Source organism: Triturus cristatus, chromosome 4_2 (genome assembly GCF_964204655.1).
Source record: "Triturus cristatus chromosome 4_2, aTriCri1.1, whole genome shotgun sequence".
In the NCBI taxonomy this organism is placed as follows: Eukaryota; Metazoa; Chordata; class Amphibia; order Caudata; family Salamandridae; genus Triturus; species Triturus cristatus.
In genome coordinates, this window is record NC_140586.1 from 234,794,395 (window position 1) to 234,820,588 (window position 26,194).

At 47.4% G+C, this 26,194-nt stretch overlaps 1 protein-coding gene across 2 annotated transcripts in view; it reads left to right on the plus strand.

Moving 5' to 3' along the window:
- Positions 1–26,194, plus strand: part of LOC146833511 (gap junction gamma-1 protein-like) — a 203,929-nt gene that overhangs the window by 80,309 nt on the left and 97,426 nt on the right. Inside the window, exon 2 of one of the 2 annotated variants that reach the window (XR_014960593.1) lies at positions 846–1,689. The exons of the other annotated variant lie outside the window; for it this stretch is intronic. The gene's annotated coding sequence lies outside the window, so the exon portion shown is untranslated. Of the gene's footprint in view, positions 1–845; positions 1,690–26,194 lie in introns of those variants that run through there. 2 annotated transcript variants of the gene reach the window in all.

Sequence of the window (26,194 nt, forward strand, 5' to 3'; positions counted from 1 at the left end):
GGCATATTTGATCTACTTATAATTCTGGTATAGAGCGGTATACTATATACCAATGGCCTATAACTTAAATGCTAACTTTGGGCGTGCCACACTTATTGTGCCACCCACTTAAGTATCACCTTAAACTATGTCCCAGATCTGTAATTGAAGCCTGATTGCAGCATAAACTGACATGTCAGCTTTGCATTTAAACCCCTTTTCCAAGCCATAAACTCCCTTTTTATTACATATAACTGAACCCTAAGGTAGACCCTAGGTAGCACTTTGGGCAGGGTGATGTGTAATTAGAAGGTTGGACATGTAGGTCTAAATTTGACATGTTCTGGTGGTAAAAAAACTCCTACATTTGTTAGGATAACATTGGGATTCCTTATTTCATTGAACAAGCTATAATTTCCAACTGGGAGCAAGTAGTTATATCATGCTTGGTGTCTTTGGAATTGTGCTATTGTGCTTAAAAGCACTATTGTATGATAAAGTCATATATTTAATTTTTTTTTTTAATGCCACTATTAGAAAGTTGCAATTTTTATGCCTTTAGTCCTTTTGTGCCTGTAGCCTTGCCTATCCCACATGACTGAGTGTTACTGACAGACTTTGTGAATTACTCCCAGTCATCACACAACAGAGAGACAGCTGTGCCTGATTGGGTCCTCTAATGGTAGGATGGGGGTAGCAGAGCTGAGCACTGTCCCACTTGAAACTGAATAGCCCAAGTTCTGCCTTCTCACAAATGGCCTAACAATCTTACTTTGTCACTGCAGCCATCTTGGAGCCAGGGCAAGGGAGTCAGGAAATTATGTATCCTTCAAAGACACTAACTAGAAGCTTTTCTCATCTTCCAGAACTAAAGCATCAGGGTATAAAAGCCGGCACCAGCTCCTCAGCGCACTTCTGGACCTGTGGATACTCTGACAGGAAGAAAGACTGCTGGGCTGCTGGAAGGACGGTTGGACTGCTGCTCTGAAGGACTGCTGCCCTACTGGATTGTAGCCCTGTTGCCCTGCTGCTCTGCTACCATCTGCCTCGTCACAAGGACTGAATCTTCAACTGCCCCAGGACCTTCAGAGTGACTCATAAGCGCTATTTTGTTTGCCTCCTGTTCAGAGCCACAGGGATGCCAAAGGCTTCCTCCATCTTAAACCCACACTTGGACCCAGCCTGATTGAGTCTTGACCCTACATCTCGTACATCTCCAGTCCTGGTTCTTTGGAAGTGATGCTAAAGGTGCTTAGATAGCCAAAATTAAAAAGCGGTGACTTAAAAATGTTGGTAGAAAAACTGCTCTGAGAACAAGGAGGAGACAGGGACCAATCCGCTTGCATTTCAGCTTTATTGCCGGTCAAATTGACTTTGCGGCTTCTCTCACTACATTCTTCTCCACAGCAGTAAATCCTTTTCAGTGGTCCTTCATCAAAGGGGTATTTGACCTAGTGTGTTCCGCTACAGCCCTCTTCCTTGTCCCGCTTATGATTTTCAACATTTCAGAGATCAAGCCTGAATGTGGAAATTTTCATTGTGACTTTGATCCAAGTCTATCTGATGACGACGATCCCTCTTCGGATACCTCCTTTAGCCTTGCCCAGCTGAACTTCTCCGAAACTTTTTAGCAGAAATATTTCTAAGTCCAAAGTTAAGCACTGGCTAGGCCCAATCCACTTCTTGTATCCAAACTGCTCTCCATCTCAGTCAGCCCTATTTTTTTACTTTGACCAGGACTCGCGCGCCTAGATGTCAGTTTTTGACGCATTTATCTTTTAAGTGCTAGTTTTTAGGGAATAAAAAAGAAATTCATAAATCTGGTTGTACTTATTGGATTTTTGTCATTTCAGTGTCAACACATTTATTCAAATGTACTCTTTAAAAAAAAAAAATTCTTGTGTTGCGTTTTTACTTCAACACTGTTTGTGTGCTGCATAAATACTTTACACATTTCCTCTAAATTAAGCCTGGCTTCTTTTTGTGGCAGGCTATCTAGGTTAATTTGGTGACTTTTGGTGTTTTACCCTGCAAGGGATTGTGGCTGTTGCTTAACCAGGGCTTACACCCCAGTCAACTAACAACCCAGGTTCTAACACTTACGAAGTTTGTCTCATACAAAAAACTAGAGAAATTCAATAGGCAGAAGCTCTGTGCCAGAGCCCGAAGCCTGTCAACACATTAGTGATGCACTTGACGCACTTCACTAGCTTGCACTTCATATCTGCACTAGGGGAAATGAAGGGCGTGTTGGTGTGGAATGGTGAGCAGGTTGTCAATGAAGCTGGTGCATGTGGTGGAACTCAACAGAGATGTCAAACTACTCCCTTGCTCACTCTAACATAAGTGAAAGATAAAGTGACTCAGCAAAGCAAAACACAAAGCGCCAAATGAAAATACAGTGACCGGTGCACTCTCTTGTTATCTCACAGTTACTCTACTCATTTATGAATATTCACACCAGCACTGGGACTAATGAAAGGGTGATGGGCATGAGCAGGTGTTTAAACAGCCAGTCAGACACGTGGGTGTGATTGAAACCTGCAAGGATGCCACACTGTTTCCAATGACTCCATACAGAAAAGTAAAGTTTTTTGATCAACAATATGTAAAGTGTATGTTTCTGTTTTAGTTATTCTACTCACACTTAGTTACGAAAATCTATGTTATCCACAAATAATATATATTTTTTATTGCAGTAGTCTTCTTATTGTTTTTTAAATTATTTTAGCTATATTTACTAAGTACATTCTTTATAAAGTAATATACTAGTCTTACATTTGAAATACAATTGTGTCAACAAATAAATAAACAGGCTAAGCTAATGAATACGTTACGGATGAATTTAAAAGATTCATATAGTTAAAATGAATATATCAATAAAATGGTGATTTAAATTAAATGTAATTATATTGTTTATGTACAGTAAGATTAGTAATTGAGTTAGGTTGATGACAAAATGTAAAATAAAATCGATAAAAGTTATTTAAATATATGAAAAGGTTAGATTTAGGGTTAGGATAAATATAAATATTTAATTAAAGCTGTATTATTTACAAATAAAGAATTGTTAATTTAAATGGTATCATGGATTAGGGCTATGAAATGCACAATTATACTAATTAAATTAAATAACATGAAGTACAATACCAAAAGATAAAAGATGCAATTAAGAAAAACCGAATAACTAACATTAACAATAAAATACATTTGACATGTCAAGATACTTGAAGGCTAGATTTAGTACGTGGAGGTATTGGTAAAAATATAATAAACTCACCTGTATGAAATAGTGGGCTGTTAATGTAGTGGTAGTCAATTTAGTGGTTGCTGATGAGTGACACACAATTGGCACAGCTCAATGTTGAAGCGTTTTTCATGTTCCATAATCAATATTCAATTAATAAAACCACAATTCTCGGGTTGTTTTGGTATATTGTTACAATTCCACCCTAAGACTTCAAGACTGGGGAAAGGAGATGACAACACTGAATAACTTCCATTTTGTTTTTCCATTGTAACTCTCAAGAGGGAAACATAATGTCAGTGATCACATCATCTCTATCAAAATTGTAGAATTTCCACTACCGAATTCACAGTGAGCACACAAAGAAGGCAGATGTCACAGCGCAGACAGGTAGGCAGTGTTCCCTTCAGGCCATGTGGGCTAAGATTTTTTTTAAAGCAAAATAAACTTTGAGTAGAGCCTAACACAAAATAGGAATATATTTGTTAAGTAATTACTAGGGTGTATCATAAATTCATATAAATACATTAACAACATACAATGACAAAATTATCCAGTTTGGGGAGCAACATTTTTAATAGTTTAAAAGTTAAATAGTTAAAATGTTTACGAGTAAACCGTCGAGCAATCCAGAACAGCTTAAAGAGAAAAGACTAGCATTTAGATACATAAGGGTCCATTAGGATGTAGGGCGATGGGACCACAGCGGCGCTGGCGGTGTGGAAAAATGCCTTTTTCCACCCGCCAGCAGCGGACATCATGCCCGCCATATTAGTATGGTCAAACATAGGCCAATTTCCGACCGCCGCGGTGCGACGCGCACTGCCATCAAAGTGCGCCCGCCACCGCGGCGGTGGGAGCCAATGGAGACCCTCCAACATGCGGAATGATGTCCGCCCCGCTCCACAAATTAGGATGACTCAAGCAAGCAGACGCACCGCAGCGGAGACACCGCCCAACCAGAGACGGCGGAAACTCGAAAGTGGAGCGCGAAACCAGAGTACCGGTCACGACCGCCATGGAACCAGCTCTACACGTCTTTCCGGTTATTTACCTGTTACATCACCAGGAATTAATGGACCGCCGTGGACGACGCCGCAGGTACGCAATAACACAACACACAACCCACGGCCTGACACAGGGTCCACATCCACATCAGACACCCTAGGGGGGACAGGGACACATCCACAAGGGCACCCACACATCAAACACCTGCCATAAAGTCACCCCGCTGCATCCTGGACACACAGCTACCGCCATCATGAAGCAATGTCGTGGTCACGTCACTGCAGCGGCAAACACAAGCAAATACATGCGCACAATGCCAGGCATGGGCAGGGCACAAAGACCACAGGGCCACACCCACTCCCACCACACACTAGCACACCCCATGAAGGCACATGCCATGTGCCCCCGCTGTGCACCCCATGCACAGCAACAAGCCAGGGCAATACATACCCTGCACCACACAACAAACAATCATGGAGACACACAATGCAGGAGTGGCTGCACAGGAACACACAACACACAGCACATTAGCACAGGGCCAGGGAAACACACACAACACCACACTCAGGGAAAAAGCAATGAGGACAGGCAACAAATGAACACACACAAGGAATCAACATCCAAATGGACACACAGCCTGCACAGTCACACATACATATCACAGACTGACAAACACACACATACACACCCCACATGCCATCAACAATGGAGCACAACAAATAGGGAAACCAAAGTGGGCTGCAAACACATGGAAGGCCATGGAGACACACAGCAAGCATGTGTACATCACATCAACACAGGAACAGAGCACAACACCCTAACACCATCAAAGCACACATGGCTGGCACAGTCAGTGTAATCAAACCACAGACAGCTCAGTGCAACAACACAGGGAGACAGCAAGGCAAACCATGTATAGGCACAAGGATGAAAGGATGAAAGGAAGGCCCTGAAGTCAAACTGGGAACAGCCACACATCCATACACCTACTTCACAGGAGTACACCAGCAGCACTACACACAGGGACCATCTACACACCTCTGGACTGACAAACACCAGTAAGAATCTACACACATACCCCCCTCAAACCAGCAGCACACAACACCAGTGCCAAACACACTGAAGTCTGGCAATACTGACAGGAAATACACACACAAACAACCATACACCCTGGGCTCAGCCACAAACATCACACACACACACACACACGCACACACACACACACACACACACACACACACACACACACACACACACACACACACACACACACACACACACACACACACACACACACACACACACACACACACACACACACACACACACACACACACACACACACACACACACACACACACACACACACACACACACACCCTCCCCCCCCCCCCCGCTGCCTTTTGGCTAGGTTTGTGCTATACAAAGAAACATTTACTAACACAGACATATAGCACGCACATACACACACACATATATATACACAGAGACATAGACCACAGTAGTCCCCCACCTGAGTAGCAGATGAGGTGTCAGCAAGCAGCACATGTCTTTCAGAATGTTTTTATTACAACCTGGGGGGAATTCATATGGGCTCATTGGGAGTATGCCATGGAGTGCTGAGAACAAAAAATTAGCTAGCATTTGCTCCAAGAATTTTCAGTTCTATTAAGGACACGGAGGCAAGGATTATGCTTTCTCTTTCTATTTATTGCCACTCACAGCAGCCAATGAAAACATTTTTTATTATGTAAACAAACTACATTTCCCATGATGCATATATTAGACATCACATCCTGAAAGACCCTATAAGAGCCGCCATAACCGGAAATCATCCTCTTTCTTTGTTCGAACAGTAGAAGTCCAATAACAATAACTTAAGTCCAAATAACATTCTCCAACGTGGAAGAACTGAACCAACTGGAAAGTAACGTTTTTTTAACCAGAAGTACTCTTAATCCATCTTCTTCTCAGAACCTGAAAGGAATGAAAACACAGGAAGACCCGTAACTTCTGCTTAAACAGAATATAAACACATACGGGTTGGTAAACATTACAATTTCTGTAATATAACCGGGTGGGATAATCCTCGCCTCCGTGTCCTTAATCGAATTGAAAATTCTTGGGGCGAATGCTAGCTAATTTTTAATTCTATTACAGGACCGGAGGTTTCTGATTATGCTAGCTTAACGTTTATCAAAAACAACTGAGGCTATATCATCCACCGGTTTATAATAAAACTGTTTAAAAGTAGAGTCAGAAGACCAGTCAGCAGACCGCATTATATCCCGAACGGTAGACCCCAACATAAAAGTTTTGGAGGCCATAGCTCCATGCACAGAATGCGCTCCATACACTTGGGTATCAATACCCGCCTCTTTCATGATATATTTTAACTATCTGGCTATAGTAGCCGCAGAGACTGGTTTGTAAGGCTTCTGCAGAGCAATTAACAATTGAACCACACCATCAGGTCGTAAAGATCATGGACATGGGGGGGTGTGGCTATGGCGCGTTACGGAATGGCTGCCTGGTGAGGGAGTTCCATAGGCCAGGCTCAAATATCCGGCAGATACCACCGTTCAAGAGCTCCTGCACCAGTAAAACTGGAAATACAGACTGGTGAACGCATCGGGCATATTCAGCGGCATTCTCGTCTCCCTTGGCCAGCGGGAACCTGACGATCTGAGCGGTGACGCAGTGGCGAGGCCCGCGAGGAAATGGCGGCCGTGCTGTGTGCTGAGTTGGAGTGTTGAGCCTTGAAGAGCTGTGTGGACGGGGTGGCGCGTCCTGGTGGCTTGGAGTGCGGCTCCTGTTAATATCGGTCCGGACCGCTGACTTGAACTGTAATGCTGGCAGCGGATCCGGAGGGCGCCGGGAGCTGAGGCGCTGGGTGCTGAATGAGTGCATCGGCGGACTGACATCACCAGCACAGCGGAGCGGCTGTGCCTTGAGGCCTGCAGGGAGACCCCGATACTGGCTGGAGTGGTGCCCACCTCGGAGGCCTGCGGTGGTGAGGTGAGTGAGGCAGGGGTCGCTTGGTGCATCGGGTCTGGGCGGGACTGCGCAACGGGGCCTGGGCGACCTCGGGCAACTGCCCTTGTGGGGCCCGGGCCTGCTGGCGCTCGCTGACTGGGCCTGGCGGGATACAGGGGCGCGTCTACTCTGCCGCCAGAGGGGTAGACAGCCTGATCGCTTTGCCACGGAAGTGGGGGTGCTGGTGGGTGGACCTTAGGGGACGTCTGGTCTGCTTTGTCGAGCTGGAGTTGCCTGAGGTCCTGCTGGTACCTCCGCCCTGGGCAGGGGGTTGGTGCTGGGCCCTGCGAGCTGGGTCTCTTGGGGCTGCTGGGCTGGCGCGCTGCCGGACTTAGTCTCTGGGCTATCGATAGAGGGCTGACACTTTGGCGGCTGAACGTCCCCGTGGCACGCATGCTGTGGCGAGCCACTAGACAATATTGGATCATGCGCTGCGATGTGGGCAGGAGAGCGTTGGGATCTGCAGTGGGAGCGACACAGTATTGCCCTGTGGCGCTGCTCCTGGACTGAATTGGCTCTGAGGTGGGCTGGAAGTGCGGGTTTGCCTCACAACTGAACGATCTGCGCCATGGGAGCTGGCACGTAGATAACCGGCGCATAGTTCACCAGCTTGTTGTCCAGACACTGGGGCTGTGTGCTTGGGGGTCTGGTTGGATCCACTGGGGCGCACAAGAGCACAATCTGCCTGAAGACGGCCCATACGCTGATCACGATCCTGGTCTGATAGTGGGGCTCCACGCTCCTGCGGATTGGGTGAGGAGGCAACAGCGTGCGGTTGGTGATTGTGCGGGCACTAGAAAGCTCTGACTCCATGGGAAAACCTGACCCCAAACAGTCAAAACTTCCTTTTGAAAGCAAGCGCAACACACGCCCAACGGAAACCATGACAGAGCTGCGACACAGGGTGCATCGGAAACCGCGGAGAGTCCGGAGGACGACACAAGAACTATACTCTGGAGTTGCGCTCAGGCTTGAAAACCATTGCCAGTTTAGATGTGGTAAAGAAGAAGGTGGATGCACTTGAAACCAGGCTCGATGTTCTGGAGAATAGATTATCGGATACACAAGATTCTCAGGCTAAATCGCGGACTCAGATACTGCATATGGAAAAAGTGCTTGAAGTCATAAAGGCAAAGAACGAAGATTTAGAAGCGCTTTCCCGCAGGAACAGCCTTCGTATAATTGGCCTGCCGGAATCTACAGCAATATCTAAAATGGAGCCTTTGATTGACAATCTATTGTGCGAACTTTCATAATAGTGGAGAGAGCGCACCGGTCTCTTGGACCCAGGCCCAAACCGGGTGCGCCGCCGCGCCCAATCATTGCACGCCTTCTAAATTATGCGGACAGAGATGCCATACTATGTGAGGCCACAGCCAAGAATCCTATCAATCACAAGGGAAATAACCTGTCCTTTTTTCCAGATTACACTCCGGCTGTACAGGCGGCCCACAGAGAATTTGTGCCAGCGAAAAAGATTCTGCAGTCTGTCTCTGTCCCATATGCCATGCTATAGCCTGCTAAATTAAGAATGATGCATGACGGGCAATCACACTTCTTTACAGACTCTAAGTGAGCCTTGAAGTTCACAAACCACATCTGTTCTAATAGACCTCGCCAGGGTGGCTCAAAAAGTCCGACAGGACCGCTGGATCTAGAGGATGCGGACCACTAATTGATGTTATTACTAAAGTATGGATCTGGTAGCCAATAGGGCTGTTTCTTGAGATATATTTAGTACAGGTTCAGTTAAGATGCCGATATAGTATTATGCGTTATTGTACAATGTTATAATATTGTTGAGTGCCGGGGGTCCCTGATGTAGTTCTTGTTCATGCTGTTTGGTGCAACTGTGCGACCTACTGCTGCAGCCTGGCCACCTCGCCGCAAGGTGGGTGTTTGCTGCCGTTCCTTCCCCCCAGCGGGTGATCCCCTATTAAATAGTCCTTCTCCTGGAGGATTGGGTACATAGTAGGGAGGGAGGGGGAAGTCAGTCTCGACCTAATTGGGAGGTTGGAGTGGGAGGGGGGAGGACAGTTGGGTGGATTTGGTTTTGTGTTGCTTTATTTTTTGATTAATGTGTCATTATTGTCTACATTGGGAGATTGCGGTTACTATAGGACCGGATTATGTACTCTTGCTGCAAAAAACTTTATATGTCGAGTTAATATTCTGTATCACCTGAAGGATGCTAGAAAGGGTCAGGGGTGAAAGCTATAGGTTGTTAACTTGGAACGTTAGAGGGCTGAACTCCCCCCCAAAAAATTTGTCAAGTGTTTGCTTATTTGACCCGCCATGGTACGCACATTGCACTATTACAGGAAACGCATCTGACTAAATATACGGAGCTTAATATTGCACTTAAATGGTCCGGATACAGGTTGGCCTCCTCTTACTCCTCCTACGCTAGAGGGGTACTCCTCCTGGTCAGACGAGGAATTGCGTTTATACCATTTCGTACATATATAGACGAAGAGGGGTGCTGTGCAAAGGTTCAGGGTAAACTGGGGAATTCCATCGTAACCATAATCAACATCTATGGCCCTATTGCAGACGAACCAGAGTGCTTTTTGAGGATGTATACCAAACTAAGAGAATGGCCCGAGACTACCATTGTATGGGGGGGGGAGACCTCAACACATACTTGGAACCTGACTTAGATAAATCTAACCCACTGACAAACCGCACCCCTAGAGTGGCTCAAAGTGTTCATAATGCCATATTGGAATTTGGATTGGTCGATGTCTGAAGAGTGCGTAATGGCTCTGTTAGAGAGGGTACACATGCTACGCCAGCGTACAATAGCTGGTCTAGGCTAGATTACTGGCTGCTGGGGTGGGGGACGCGGTTGACTAGGTGACAGCGGTCGCTAACCTCCCACGCACATTGTCAGGTCATTACCCTGTAAGGCTGGATATCACAATCCTAACGGCAATACATCACCCTTTCGCATGGTTGCTGCGCTCAGAGGCTTTATTAGACCCCCTATATGAAGCTACTGTTCGAATGGCCATAGAACAATATTTCGAACTCAACAGTGCCTCTATATTATGGGAGGCCTTCAAGGTGACAATTAGGGGAGTGTGCATTGGCACGACTGCCGGCATACTGAAGGACCTCAGAGCCCAACTTGCCAAAATAGAGACCACGCTTCAAACTCTAGAACGCAGTTACACCGCTGCCCCATCGGCTGACACCCTATCCTGCATACACGAACATGACGCTCTTGCAGAGTCCGAGATACGATATATCTCGCGCAGACATACGGCACGTAAATACGGAGAAGGGGGAAGACCGGGTCGCAATCTTGCCAATAAAATCAGGAACCGTGCGGACTAACCGCACATAGATAAGATAACAGACTCTCAAGGGGGGGAATACTATAACCCGCTTGAAATAACTGAGCAATTCCGTGAATTCTATGCTAACCTCTACACTTCTAGGGGAGGGGCTGAATCTCCTGAGATGGAGGAATATCTGGAGGATGTAGCTTGAGCTTGGTTGTCAGATGCCCACAGGGAATATTTGAGTCAGCCAATAGATGCTGAGGATATAAAAGATGCGATCAATGCCCTACCAAACCCGATGGCCTCACCATTGAATGTTATAAACGCCTATGCTGACCTACTCACCCCTTATCTGCTGGAGGTGTATGCCGAGGCGCACAAATCTGGAACTTTGCCCCCTTCACTTCGTCAGGCATTGATTATTACGCTGCTTAAAAAGGATAAGCCTCCCGATCAATGTGACTCGTACAGGCCACTATCTTTGATCAATATAGACGTGAAAATTCTTGCGAAAATTCTTGCGATTAAACTACAACCTCTGATGACGCGCCTGGTCCTACCGGACCAGTCGGGTTTTATACCTGAGCATTCTATATCGCACAATCTGCGGACTATATTTGCAATGCCCCATGTACTGGAACCAAGCTTACCTGTGGCAGCGGTATTGCTAGACGTGGCTAAGGCCTATGATTCAATCGAGTGGAAGTATATGTTTTTTATTTTGCAGTGCATGGGGTTCCCGTTAATTTTCACAAAGTGGATTATGCTATTCTATGCTGAACCGTCGGCCCGGGTGCGGATGGGTGGACTGATGTCAGAACCATTCTCCAATGAGCAAGGCACCTGACAGGGATGTCCTCTGTCCCCACTGCTTTTTGCTATTGCGATCGAACCTCTGGTATGTGTGATACGGCAAAGGCATAGGGAAACAGCTTTAAATTTTAATTACCGCCCAGTCGCCATATCACTATATGCGGATGACATGGTGTTATTTGTCCGTGAGCCCTCTCGTTATCTGCCGCAGCTGTTGCGAGAATATGTCAGATTTGGCTTGTTGTCTGGACTCGTTGTAAATTGGGATAAGTCCACCATCATTCCCCTGTCGGAATCCACGACCCAGCCAGATATGGAATATCCACTAGTCTGGTCTGTGGACCCGGTCAAATACCTTGGGGTCTGGATCCACTGCGACCCAGACGTGGTTATACGCGAAAATTACGGACGGGCTTGCAGCACTTTAGACCGGCAAGTCGACAAATGGATAGCCTTGCCACTGTCCCTGGCGGACCGCATTGCGCTTGCAAAAATTGTGGTATTGCCGCGCTCTCTGTATCTGTTTACCAATATACCGCTCACTTTGATGAAGGGATTCTTCGACACCCTCCGCACGTCTCTACTCCGACTGGTCTGTGGGGGGGCAAACAGGCCAGAGTAAGCTGGACTGTTCTTACACAATATTACGACAAGGGGGGATTCGGTGCACCGGACCTGTATGTCTACTATCTGAGTGCTCAGGCACAGTATGCGTATGTTTGGGTTAGACCGCATGCATTCACCCCTCATGTTGCAGTGGAAGAAGGGGATGCCTCCCCTATCCTCTACACAGTATGCTCACTCACACGAAGCGTGGAGTCCCGAAAACAGACATCAACACAATAGATACCACGGTAGGTGCGTGGCAGGCGATGGGGAAACTGGCCAACAAACTACCCATTTATGCCCCAGCGATGCAAATAGAGCACCATGCTGCACTATCAGTGACTCACAAGGCAGGATCGATGCGTCTCTTAAAAGAGGCAGGCATACAGTTGATGCAAGATCTGTACCCAGAGGGTACGTTTCATACCACAGACACCCTGCAATACATAAGCAATCCCACACTGCTGTTCCGATTCGCATTTCACAGACTTAGGCACGCAATTAGATCACACTACGACACTTACCCGCAGGTGCGGGAGGTGCAGACAACCCGAAGCAGACGTCCTGCACCCTGCATGGGAATGCAGAAAGGTGGCCTGTTATTGGAGTGCTGTGGTGCGGGAAATAACAGAAATGTCGGGGTTTGAGGTACAATGCACACCCTTAGTATGCTTATTGTGTTGTGTTCCACAAGTAAAGGGGGTGGTGGGTCGATTTATACGTTTGGCGTTGTTGATGGCTAAACGCAGGGTAGCCATTACATGGGGAGGGAAACGATCACCAAAAACTAAGTATTGGATTAAAGATCTTGTTTATTGTAAAGATAATATTGAACTATATGCAGAGGAATTACCGACAACATCAAGTCCGAAGGACATATGGGAACCATTGCGACAATTCCTACACCAAAGGGCAATGGCGGATGCACAGGGCGAAGTGGGTTAGACATGACATAATTAAACTTCTGGCATAATGAAGACACAGCATATCTGCAGAGACAGTACAGTACCTATATCTCTCAAGTCGACGGTATTATCACGATTGTCAAAGATATTCGTTTTTGTTTGTTTGCTATAATTTGATGTTTTTTTAAAATTTTCGATTGGGTGGGTAATGTCCTAGACCGCCTTGCATGGTGGTATTGTCGAGTATACTTTTTTTTTAAATACAATAAAAAATAAATAAAAAATAAAAAAAGATCTTGTACATTGTTCATAAGCTTTTAGACATTGAACTACGCATAGTTTTGCATTACCAGGGAAAGCATGATAGTCAACACTTCTCGACAAGGTCTTAGTTCGAGTTGTAATATTGAATGAAACTCCTTCCGGAGTAAATACTCTACCTGTAAAGTCCAGAGCTTTCACATCAGAAGACCGCCTACATGCAGAAAGGTATAAGAGCATCGCTAACTTGCACGAAAGTTGTTTCCGAATTAACATCTCATTCTGTGGCCATTTGTCCAATAAGGAAAGAACTAGAGATACGTCCAACAGAGAGGAATATTTAGGTTTAGGTGGATTCGCAACCCAAATGCCTTTTAGTAACTTACACATTACGGGGTGCATACCTACCGGCTTGCCATCAATCTGAGAATGTCCAGCTGAGATGGCTGACCGAAATTTGTTAACCGAACAATACGCCAGACCACCCGCGGCTTTTTCAGACAGAAAGTTTACATATGGGGTAAATCGACCCCCACGGGATCCATGTGTTGTTCCACGCACCAACGAACCCAGCCTTTCCAGGCTTAAGAGTACCTTTTTCTAGTGGAGGGAGCCCCGGCTTGTTTGATGAAAGACGCAGCTGTGTCCGAAAGTCCTGGCAATTCCCATCTTTACCTGAAAGTCTCCAGGCCATCAGAGACAACTGTCCCGATAGCATCATCGGGTGAATTTCTCCATGAGGGCCCTGGAGCGTCGTCGAGGATGACGGAATCATCCTGGGGAAGTCGCAGCTCATCTCCAGTAATATTGGGAACCAGGGTTGCAACTTCCACATGGGGGTTACCAAGATCACTTCAGCCCAATGGCGAGATACCTGGGTAGTCACCCTGGGAATCAATATGAATGGGGGAAAGGCATAATTCAGGCCCTTGGTCCAGTCCTGAGAAAAAGCATCCATTGCCAGAGCTAACGGATCCGGTCTCCAGCTGAAGAACTTCTCCAACTGACGATTCAGTCTGGACGCAAATAGGTCGATCTCGCAATTACCCCATATCGCTTGCAACCATTTGACTATCTGGGGATGGAGTTGCCAATCGCTGTAATCCTTGAGATGTCGGGAGTTCCAGTCCGCTACTACGTTGGACTGTCCCGGAATGTATTCGGCTATCACCGATATCTGATGACTGAGGCAGTAATGCCAAAAGTCCTTCGCTATCTCTGCGAGCAGAGAGGCCTTGTGCCTCCCAATTTGTTGATGTACCTCACCGCCGATATGTTGTCCATCCGAAGTCGGATGCAACAAGATAGGCGTTTGGGTGACAATGTTCTGATCGCGAACAAACCCGCTAGGAGTTCCAGGCAGTTGATGTGAAGGTCGAGTTCGTGCAGGGACCATCGTCCGCCTGTGGAGATATCTCCGCAACGTGCCCCCAGCCCCAACGGCTGGCGTCTGATTCCCGGAAATGGCTCTGCCGTTCCATGCTTCCACATGGGCTAGCCACCACTGTATCTCTTCCCGCGCTTCCTGGGAGAGAGGGACAACGTCCGTGTAGGAAAGACCTTTCTGAAGATGACGGATCTTTAACCTTTGAAGGGCCCGATAATGAAGGGGACCCGGGAAGATTGCTTGTATGGAGGATGCCAGAAGACCCACTATCCTGGCAATCACTCTGAGTGAAACTGTCTGTTTGGATAACAGTGTGTTGAGCTCCTTCCTGATGATTTTCAGTTTGGAGCGGGGAAGGCTCAACTGGGTTGTCCGAGAATCTATGACGAACCCAAGAAAATCCACCTTCTGGGATGGGATGGGATAAGATCTGACTTGGATTCGTTGATGACGAACCCCAGGTTTTGCAAAGTAGTTATGGTCAAGTGATGAGCCACTAACGTCGGAGATTGCGCCATGATGAGTATGTCATCTAGATAAACTATCATGTGAATGCCTTGCTCTCGTGGGTGAGCTATCACCGGCTTCATCACCTTGGTGAAACACCATGATGCTTAGGAGAGCCCAAAAGGAAGGATCAAGTTCTCGAACCACTGGTTCCGCCATTGAAATTGGAGGAAGCGGCGGTAAGGAGGAAAAATAGGTATTGACAGATAGGCGTCCTTTCTTGTCCAGCCGGACCATCGAGTCTCCTTCGTTGAGAAAATCCGCCAAAAGATGGATGCCCTCCATCTTGAAGTATTTGTAAGTCATAAACTGGTTGAACTCCTTCAAATTCAAAACTAACGGTGACCTCCGCCTTTCTTCTGCACTAAGAAATTATTGCTGCAAAAATCGCGAGGGCCCTCGTTGCAACGCGCTATTGTGTGTTTCCGCAGCAATTCGCCTAGTTCAGAATCGATAAAATTGCATTCTAGTTGGGAAAAAGAAAGCTGTCTGGGTCGTTTGATTTGATAAGGTGTCTGGTAGAAATCTAAATGGAACCCCTGAATTGTCTGCAAAATCCATGCATCCTGAGAAATTTGAAACCAATTGTGATAGAAAAATTGAGTGCGACCCCCCCAATGGTATCAGAAAGTTGTCGGGAGCACTCACCTGCAAAGTCTGGGGCTTGGAAGCCTCCTCGGTGTCCACCTCTGTGGAAACGCCTCTGGTTGAAGCGCTGTCTGGTAGGATAGAAGGTTCCACCGCGAGTGAAATCCCCCTTCCATAGTCTCCTCGTTGAGGACCGTGGGAGAAATTGCGGCCTGGCGAGCATCCTCGGCCTCGCCCGGCCCGTCGAAAAAGGCCAGCTTGAAAAACTCGCTTAATACCAGACTGGGCCTTATCCAGCATTGTGAATGTGCCCACTTACTTGGATACATCCTTGACGAGGCATTCTCCAAATAGATTACCTTCCGCTAGGGGCCCTGGTTCCGCTGCCGCCAATTCTGTGAGGTTATAGTCCATACGCATAGGGAGCGATTTGCGACGTTCCGTGGATAGTGCACAGTTTGCCTAAGAGGCAAATGGCTCTCTGGGTCCACCCTGCCAGTACATCCAGATCCACCGTAGTGGACGTCTCCTGCGCCTGCAAGGCCATTTCCAGTATTTTAGCGAGAGGGCCTGCCACATCCAGGAGTTTGGCCTGACAGCCTCGCCAGTCCCGAACGATACCTTTCTTTGGGTTTTTGGCAAACTTCTTAAGGAAGGTAAGTAGGCTAGGGTTGATATCTGGGGTTTCTGCCGCCTTGTCCGTAATGTCCGGTCTGGAACATTCTGAGCGTAACCTATTACTCACCTCCTTATCAAAACTCCGGCGGAGATTATCATGTAGGTATGCCGCAACTTCCGGCGCCGGAGCCCAGTCTGAAGACCTAGGAGGGACTATGTCTGCCGGATTATAAGTGAATGGAGTGGACATAGTTGGGGATAGGTCTTGCTCCACGTGCTTTGACTTCCTAGTCTTCTTGTTCAGGGGAGCTTCGTCAGGGGTGTCAGTCCCCGTGGTATCCGTGTCTGTGTCCGTATCCGTGTCCGGGCGCTAAGCCTTACCAAAGGGAGGAGGCGAGGGAAGAGCGTCAGCATGGGGCCAAGATTTGGCTTGGGGGCCACTGCCCGTGGTATCCTTAGCCAGTTCTGTAGGGTTAGCAAATCCATGACATTTGGCGAAACGCTCCAGTTGCTTAGTTATGGGCTTCAAGGCAGCAGCTAACGTTTACTGCACAGTCCCAGGGACTGCCTTCTCCACGGCCTTATTCACCGGCTCTTCAATAGTAGCGTCCAGATCCTCCAAAATGTTATCTTCCAAGGAAGGGTTAGACACTTCCTCCTCATAAAGGTTATCATCCTCATAGCTGACCCAGTCCTCCATGACAGGGTAGGATCTGACTGCTGGACAAAAGAGGAGTAAAGGGGAAGCCAACCCAGAGCACACCCAACAAATGCCTAGCTCCTCAGCTAAAAGCTGTACAATATTTTTTTCAGCCCACAGGGTGTAGGGAGAGCCAGAGATCAAAGAGTTTTCAGGAGCCTGTGCACTCTCCCAGGCCTGAGAAGTTTTTCATCCACCTCAGGCGTATAAGTGATCTCTCTTTGCAAATACACTCCGAGCAAGTGAGCTCCGGAGCAGGTCAGGGTAGAAAAACTTTGTGCGTAGCCCAATCCTACCAGAAACTAGCCCAATTGGGCTACGCACGAGAGATCGAACAATGAAGGATCCTAGAAACACACCGGCAATGAGGGAAGCCTGCCGCGTCTATTAATAGAATTTCAACGCTGGCCTAAGGCAGCGCGGCATACACAAGGCCAAGCGGGGACCTTCAAACGGCCCGACCGGGCCGCCCGCATGGAGAAAAACTCCTGCTACCCGCGGGGAGTGAGGTGAGCGCTAGCGCGCAAAAAGGACAGCACGATACACGCGCTCGAGTCAAGGGATTAACCCCTTCAGTGCCCGCCCCTTTCCCCGCCCTGTGCCGGCCGTTGCATTAGCGGGCGGGGTCTATGACGAGCTGGACTCGTCATGGGCACAGCGCTACCGCGGCCCATGACGAGTCCAGCTCGTCATGGGCACTGAAGAGGTTAACGCTGCAGCGCGAGACGGGCACATGAAAGGCAGCAATACTCTGACAGTTTAGATACAACAATGCGCTAATTAACTCTGCAGCGCGAGACGCGCACATCAAAGACAAACTGTTAAAGGCATCAGCGCAATCAATCAATCAGAAATCAGTAATAAACTTTTTTGGTACTTAACTTCCTGCGTGAGCAGCAAAGAAAGAGGATGATTTCCGGTTATGGTGGCTCTTATAGGGTCTTTCAGGATGTGATGTCTAATATATGCATCATGGGAAATGTAGTTTGTTTACATAATAAAAAACGTTTTCATTGGCTGCTGTGAGTGTCAATAAATAGAAAGAGAAAGCATAATCAGAAGCCTCCGGTCCTGTAATAGAATACACTTTACTTCACAGCTTATTTTCGATCAGCTTAAAAGCCCCATGTCCCAACCCTAGCAAGTAATTAAAAAATGTAAAAAAATCTGACCAATTATTGCCCCAGCTCCAGCAGCTAATCAAACAAGCATTTGCAATGCAATCGGTCTCGCCCATGGGACCTTATATGTATTTAGCTATGCAGTACATTGGCCTGGCTGCGGAGGGAGGTCACGGCGGGGCCCTCTCTCTCGGGCTGAATGCTAGCAGGGGTTTGCCCGTTTGTCCGGAGCTGGGACGTCTCAGGCCATAGGGCCAGATGAAAGGTGGCTGATGAGGGGTTACTGCGGGCACATTGACTGGGGGGGGTGGGGGTAAAGGGGGCAGTGGGTGGGGGATGTAGGGTGGGAATACAGTGGAACGGATTTCTCCTGATGCGTATTTTGAGGGGGGATTTTTCGTCTGCTGGTCACAAGTGTAATGTTGGTCTGCAGGACCCTGGGTGTGAAAAATTAATAAAAATCTTTTACAAAAAAAAAAAAAAAAAAAAAATGCAGTACATTGGCCTGGGTGCTGAAACATCGAATGTTCTTTAACATGGAGGGAAAGTAAGCACCAAACTGCGTGACACATCAAGTATGGGAACACATGGAGAGAAATATTGCCTTTCAGCGGGAAATGGTATAGTCCAAAGCTCTGTTTTAATATAAAAGCAGGTTATTTCACTGAAAATACAAGATTTGCAAAAATATTGTGTACGGGTGCTTGTGGAAGCCAATTTCTATGGCCTGGAATCTAGAGAATGCTAAAGTGATTCTGGTATTTTACTGACCTCTGCTGGTCATTTTCTATCAAGAGGGTTAAATAGAGGGAGTTGCCAGAAAAATTTAAAAACAGAAAGTCCCTCAGCAGAAAGCAATTCTGGTATTTTACTGACCTCTGCTGGTAGTTTTCTATCAGGACTGGTAAATAGAGGCAGTTGAACAGAAAAAAAGTCCCTAAGCGAAAGGAGACAAGTCCTAGGGCTGATCTCCAGAGCCCACAAAGTACATACACATATAAGTATATACCAAAGTATATACAAGAGGTCTTGAATGCTCGACCTAAAAATGTATAAAACCCACCCAGCCCATCTGAACTGCCATCCGTGTGCAGCTGAGCTCTGCGCTTCACCTCTAGTTCTGTGAAGGCACTTAGGGAGTTTGGAGTGTGAGGGAGTTTCTTTATTTTTCTAGCGCCGGTGATTGCTGTTATTGAAGTGTTTAACCTCTCATAATGTCAGTATAAAGGTGTCAGTGATAACAAAATGAACGAAATACCTTGACTTCCCTTAAGTTAGTACTTTTTGCTCCAACTTGACTTAATAATGGAATGTGTTTTTATTTATTTAACACTGTGCTAATTTAGTTCCCGAAAGAAACACACAACATTGCCATTTTGTGTTAAATGGGAGAGAGAAGAGGATACCCATCCTGAGGCTGGATATCAGAATGTGTATATAGCATGGAAACTTGATTTCAAATCCTGTTTTCCTCACATGACCAAATTGTTTGATCCTAAGCAAATCACTTTACTTTTTCACTTTGCCTCATTATAACCAAGCATCAAATCTGAGACCACCTTCAAGAATTTATCTGCCCCATTTGTAAGGGGTAATAAGCAATATTGTTGCTCCACATACAATATCGGCCATGCACATGACAAACTAACATCTCTTGTGTTACCCACAACAGTGTTGTCAGGGTACTATAGGTGGGAAAAAGTTAACACTTTAAAACCACTGACGGATAATGCAGCGATATATTCTGATGTACTATAGTGAAACACAAACATTCAAGAAATAACCTGTTTCCAATTTGAAAGAGGCTTATCACATGTTTTCTTGACATTTCCTGTATCATTTACATGGCAAACCTTTTAATGGCTCAGGAAAATTTGAAGTGTAGCTCTCCACTGCTCTTTGAAGCGTATGCTTGCATTATGCGAAATAACAAAAAAAATCTAAACTTAAATTATGAATAAGAGCTTCAGCATATTACCCCGACACCAGCTCTCAACCTTTCTAGGTCTGACCGCAGCCTGATTTTGCTGTCTGCCAGAGCTCTAAATCTGCACCACATTTTCCGTCCGTACTGAGTGATATTCAACGACTTATTATTGCTGCTGGCCCTCGCTGAACCTTCTTCTGAGAAACAAAAGCCTACTCATTTTTCATGTGATCTTATTATGGCCATCGAACATAAAAGAAAGAGAGTGCTTTCCAGAGGCTTACTACTATTTTTACTCCCTTAGCTTGTGGTGCAGGTGCCATGTATCACCAAAAACGTGGGGAATGAAAATATGGCACTGCACTGTACGCCACTTTACTCTGCAGCATTCCACTCTATACCACTGCACTCTACTCTACGACACTGCACTCTACGACACTGAACTCTACCCTGCACCACTCTAAGCCACTGCACTCTATGCCACTCCACTCTGCACCACTGCACTCTACGCCACTGCACTCTACACCACTGTACTCTACACCACTGTACTCTATGGCACCCTGCTCTACGCCACTGCGCTTTACGCCACTGCATTCTATCCCACTCTACACCACTGCACTTTACGCCATGCTAGTCTACTCTGCACTACTCTATTCTATGGCACAGCATTCTACAATGTTGTGACACTCCACTCTACAACACTCCACTCTTCTGAAGAGCACCCATGCTGGTGTACAACATGGCTACCACTAGTTCTTGCATAGGCGCGGGGTATTGGCTTTGCCAATACTTGCTTTTTATCTGAAATTGTTGGGCACTAGTCTCATATGGTATCCTGCTCAGTGCTTTAAATGGAAATATAAGATGTTTCTTCAAAATAAATATTTGACTACCAGTACTAAATATAGAGTGCATGCACTCACTATTTAGAGTACGTGTTTGCTCCTATTCAGAGTATGTGGTTGCTCCCATTAAATGTATTGCACAAGTGTTGAGAAGTGCAGGTACTCTCCCACTCAAATTGAAGAAGTGCAGATACTCAGTACTGGACAGTGCCTGCCCATATATAGCACCGAACCCACCTGCTTAGTGAACTTTTGAAAGTTTTGTCTTGTGCTCAGCTACCAAAGATGTACCAATGGTGGACTGAGTCAGTCAGTGAGTCTAGCCAGTGCCCGGCACCAAAATAAAAGTGGCCCACATTTACGAACTTGACAGTAAATAAAAGTGGCCCATATTTTTAAATCAAGCTACTCTCTACTTTTTAAGACATGTCTGGGCGGTCCTTTAGGGGTGGGAAACCATATGTGTTTGTGCATACTGCTTTCAGTCTGTGTGGTAATATTTGAGAAATGCAACAGTGAAACTACCTTCCTGCCCGATCAAAAACTTAAAAACATTGACACATCCCTGCTCTTCTGCCCACAAAGTGTGATGGTGTATCCACGCTGCATGCAATAAGGTAGCAGAATCCACAGCCTTCACAGTGCTGCTCGCTACTGTCGCCTACTCTTTATTTAAAGATGTTTACAACACAAGCCCACACACAGCTATGAAACCTGCCCACACACTGGCCTGTTAGACTGGGCCATCTGACACTGCCAGATTGCCCTATAGGCTACCCGAACCTGCAGCATACAAGACCAGGCTCTCCTCTACCAAGCAATGGGTCCCTCCAGCAGAGAGGCCAAGGATTACACGGCTTCAGAGGTGACCGTCCCTCAGTCCAATGTGGGGTGACCCTCCATCCCCTGGTAAAGAGGCAAAGAATGGCATTGTATCAAGAGAAAAATACAGCCCTCTCCCTAATACGAAGTAATGCTTCAATCAGAGAGGCCAATGATTGGATGGGCTCAGGGGCAAATCGTTCCTCTGTCTCAAATGAAATGTGATGCTTTCAGCAAAGCGGTCTAGGATTGGATAGTAAGAACAGACTCACTCATCTTTCTTTAAGGCAAGATGATATCTCGATCGGAGACAGGGCTGGCTTTAGGGGAGTGCGACAGGTGCGGTCGCACTGGGCGCTAAACTGGGAAGGGGATATTTATATAGACTTAACACAAGACCAATAAAAGTAAAAATCCACAATACTAAGACCATAGGGTTACTTTAAAAAAATGCTGCAAAAATAGTTCAAGGTGCACAAAATGATGTTCAGTTCAATGCAGTGGTCTCTGCGACCCTTTTACTCACAAAGTATCTGGATTCTGTAGCAAAGCAACAAAAATGTCGCTAAGGAGTTGTAGCGATAAATTTCCTCATGCTAACCAGCGATGCATTGAATCCTTACCGCAAGGGAGGATGATGCGCTGGGTTGCGGGCAGGACAAAGCGACAAACTTCTGCACGCTAAGCCGGCGATGCGATAAAATCATTGCCGCTAAGGGAGGATGATGCGCCAAGCCTGTTGCGTGTGCGATCTTGCTGCGATAAAACAAAATGGCGCTCCGCGAGGGAGCAACGATCCTGATGCAATGCGGGGAAAATGGCGAACGCACGGCGTCCGCGCTGCGATGAACTTGGTGCAATGATTTTTGGTTAGCGAGCGTTTTGGGGCACGCTAACAAACAATGCGACAATCTTCGGGTTAGCGAGCGTTTTCAGGCCCGCAGTCCGGCGAAACAATAACTTGGGTTAGCGAGCGTTTTGGAACCCGCTGACAGGCTCTGCGATGATCTTTGGGATAGGGGGCGTTTTCAGGCCCACAGACAGGTGATGCGACGTACTTGGGTTAGCGGGCGTTATGGGGCCCGCTGACAGGCAATGGATTAATCTTCGGGATAGCGAGCACTCTTAGGCCCGCAGACAGATGATGCGATGCACTTGGGTTAGCGGGCGTTTTGGGGCCCGCTGGCAGGTAATGCGATAATCTTCGGGGTTAGCCAGCGTTTTCAGGCCTGCCAACGGGTGATGCGATGATCTCCGGTAGCGAGCGCTCGGCGGCAGCAGAGCGACGATTTTCCTCACGCTTTCTAGCTGCAGCGGCTCGCTAACGGGGGTTAGCGACGATTTTCAGCACTCTTTTCTCAACAGTAGAACTAGAGGCCCTAGAACTCACAGGAGCCTCACCTGCAGATAAAAATCCTCGCTGGGAGGAAACAGGAGGCTGGTGGTGGAGTCTGATGTGCTTGAGACTCCTCCAGGGGGCTAGCTCTCTTCTAGCCCTTGGGTGATTGCTGTAGCCAAAAATAAAAGTTCCCTCAAAGTCCTTTTCCTCTTCTTCCAAGTCCAGTAGTAACCACTGCAGGCCAGTCCAAGAAACAGCACACAAGCACAAGGACAGTCCTTTCTCCTGCAGATTCCTGTAGTTACACGGACAGAGGTTTGTCTTGTTGTCCAGGAGCAATACAAATTGTAGGGGTTTGGGCACAAATATTTATACCCCCAAAGTCTTTGTTCTTAGGAGTCACAAGTCTCTGAACCCAGCCAGAACCAGTTCTGCCCAGCCCTGGAGCACTTTGTTTACCAGGCTGTATCCTTCCTTTCAGAAAGAGGGGGTCTGCCTTCAGACGCACAGTGGGAGGTGGAGCCAGCATTCACCTTGCCAGGCACAGCCCTATTCAAGTGCAGGAGCTACCCCTCCCCTCACTCCAAGGCAGATCTCTCTGTTCAACCTAGGTCTGACTCAGCCTGCCCTGTCCCTCCAAAACCAGACAGCCAATACACATAATAGCCGAGCACACTGGAAGGCTTAGGCAAGAAAGTACCTATACTCTAACAGTGGTAGTTTCAAACACAGAATATAAAAATAGCCTTCACAAAAAGATGTATTTTAATATTCTGAGCTCGGGCATACTAAATTCGTTTTTCTACCATGTTCTGTGGGTCAGTTAGGACTATAGAATGTAATAGCCAAAACCTCCCATTCTGGCCTATGGAGAACGGGTAGCCTAACAGTAGTGAAAAACGAAATTGGGTGTAATTCACTACTAGGACATGCTACACACATTAGAGCATGTCCTACCTTACACATACAATGCACCCTATCATAAGGGTGGCTTACAGGATGCCAAGGGTAGGTTCAGGGGCTGGGAAGTGGGTGCACTTCACAGCCAAGATGGCAGTTCTGGACTGCACGCAGACACTGCAGTGGCAGGTCTGAGACACACTTTACAAGCTGCTTCTGTGGGTGGCACAAACCAGTGCTGCAGGCCCACCAGCAGCATTCGGTTTACCGGCCCTGGGCACACACAGGCCATGCTACTAGGGACTAACAGGTAAACCAAATAAGCCAATCATGGATGTACCAATTCACATGTCATCTTTACAAATGGAGCATTCGCGCTGTGGCACTGAATGGCAGTGGCATAGCGCCCAGAGCATCTATAACCAGCAAAAACAGAGGAGACACAGCGAAAAATGGAAGGGAGACTCACGCCAACGGTGCCAAGTCTAACACGCATCCACTCCAGCTGGAATGTGGGGAGAACTACCCATACCCTTGGAAGTTCCCATCACTAAGGGGGGAAAATCTGGACAGACCATCAGCATTGGCGTGTTCTGTACCAGGGCGATCTTCCACCGTGAAGTCCATACCCTGTAGGGAAATGGACCACCTTAACAACTTGGGATTCTCACCCCTCATCTGCATCTACCATCTGAGGGGCCTGTGGTCTGTCTGAACCCGGAAGTGAGTCTCAAACCAGTAGGGTCTCAGCTTCTTCAGTGCCCAGACCACAGCAAATGCCTCACGCTCAATTGCACTCCACCTGTTCCCGTGGAAGTAATCTCCTGATGAAGGCTATAGGTTGGTCTAGTCCCTCCTCATTCATCTGTGACAGAACAGCCCCCACTCCATCCTCTGAAGCGTCTGTCTGGACAATAAATTCCTTACCAAAGTTGGGCGCCTGGAGTACGGGTGCCGTACACATGGCAGTCTTGAGGGCATCAAAAGCTTTCTGACAGGTGTCAGTCCAGTTCATAATCTTTGGCCGCTTATTGGAAGTCAGCTCAGTCAAGGGGGCAACAATGTTGCCATACCCCTTGACAAACCTCCTGTAATAACCCGTGAGTCCTAAGAAGGCCCTCACCTGGGTCTGGGTCCTTGGGGGGCTCCCAAGCCAGGATGGTTTCAATCTTGGGCTCTAGGGATGCCACCTGGCCACTCCCTACCTGGTGTCCTAAGTACACCACAGAACCCTGCCCAATCTGGCACTTACTGGCCTTGATTGTGAGGCCTGCTCTGCGCAGCGCCATCAACACTTCCCAGAGGTGGTGCAAGTGGTCCTCCCATGAGGAACTAAACACTGCAATGTCATCCAGGTAGGCGGCACTGAAATCCTCCAGGCCAGCCAACACCTGGTTGACCAACCTCTGAAAGCTGGCAGGGGCATTCTTCATTCCAAAGGGCATCACACGGAACTGGTAGTGCCCATCTGGTGTGGAGAATGCTGACCTCTCCTTTGCCCCATCAGTTAAGGCAATCTGCAAGTGCCCAGACGTTAGATCAAATGTGCTGAGGTACCGGGCAGCCCCTAACCGATCTATGAGCTCATCAGCTCTGGGGATGGGGTGCGCGTCGGTCCTCGTGACCGAATTGAGACCTCGGTAGTCCACACAGAACCTAAGTTCTGGAGTGTCACCAGGCGCTGCAGCTTTTGGTACCAAGACCACGGGGCTGGACCAAGGGCTGCTACAGGACTCAATCACCCCCTAGGGCAAACAGTTTGGAGACCTCCTCCTTAATGCAGGCCCTGTCAGTCACTCTGTAAGCCTTGTGCTTGACAGGAGGATTGTCCCCGGTGTCTACCTCATCGATGCACCAATCAGTGACACCAGGGAAAATAAATCAGAGAATTGCCCCAACAGCTGGTGGCAATCTCTCTGCTGCTCAGGGGTCAGTGTGGTGGAGAGGACCTCACCCTCCACTGACCCATCCTACTCTCCTGCACACAGGAGGTCAGGAAGAGGCTCACTCTCCTCCTCCATCCCTGCATCTGTGGCAAGAAGCATGCCCACTTCAGACCTATGAAAGTGGGGCTTTAAGCGATTCACATGTAGGACCCGCAGGGGGTTCCTGGGAGATTTAAAGTCCACCAAATAGGTAACTGGACTTTTGCGCTCCACCACCTCAAAGGGACCGGTCCACTTATCTTGGAGCGCACAAGGCTCCACTGGGGCCATTCTGGTCGTGCCAACGTTTCATCTCCTCCTGGCTGGCTTCCAGATTTGCCTCAGCAATTTTTCTGAAACTCCGAGTCTGGTT